General features: G+C 41.6%; 1 long non-coding RNA gene across 1 annotated transcript; it reads left to right on the forward strand.

Annotated features, from left to right (window-relative positions):
• Positions 1-225: 225 nt before the first annotated feature.
• Positions 226-720, forward strand: LOC106944382 (uncharacterized). Its single transcript, XR_001424258.1, has 2 exons — positions 226-271; positions 626-720. It is a non-coding gene; the product is annotated as an uncharacterized LOC106944382 (long non-coding RNA).
• Positions 721-738: the final 18 nt, after the last annotated feature.

Raw genomic sequence — 738 nt, forward strand, 5'->3', positions numbered from 1 at the left:
CCTAGATATTAAATACTTAATAAATTTAACCAATATTAAAAGCAGGACATACTCTTTGTTCTGCTTTGCTTCCATCTCTGTGCTACGATCCGCGGTGGTCTCGTGGCATCCCTAAAAAGATAACGCCCTGGGTGTTTGTCCATGTTTGTCCATATTGCTCATGTCAGAAACCACTACTGTCTGCACCATTAAACTGCACCATCGAGGTGCCCTGACACTCCACTATGAACACTGACCAAGGAGCAGCAAGCAAGAACTAACCAATCACAATGTTGGGGGGTTTTATGATTTGCACAAAACCTGTAAAGAACCAGACACAAAACCAATGAGGGTTTATGACTTCCTTTGCAAAGGGAGAGATCCACAACCTCTAATCCGCTCAGGATCAAAGATTGGTGAGCTCTACTCTCCTCTGCTTGGGAACTGGCTTTTATTATGATGACCTTTTTCAGTAGAACAATGCTGAGATAACAAAACAGATGGACCCCGTGAGTAGGAAATTACATTATAGGTAACTGGTCAGAGTCAGTTAGGTAACTGAACACATGTAGATAAAACACTCAAATAAAATGATAAAACAATGATTAGTTGATAAAACAATGATTAGTTTAACCCAACACACAAGACGCTCACCGTGACTGTTTTCACCCTCTCTCCCGCTACATGAAGCCAGGTAGTCTGACACCATGGCAGACTACCATTACAACTGCCACTTTGAACGAAAACAATCAAAGAGCA

This window comes from Poecilia latipinna, unplaced genomic scaffold, assembly GCF_001443285.1.
Source record: "Poecilia latipinna isolate Pla-1442-1.1 unplaced genomic scaffold, P_latipinna-1.0 Scaffold8800, whole genome shotgun sequence".
Lineage (NCBI taxonomy): Eukaryota > Metazoa > Chordata > Actinopteri > Cyprinodontiformes > Poeciliidae > Poecilia > Poecilia latipinna.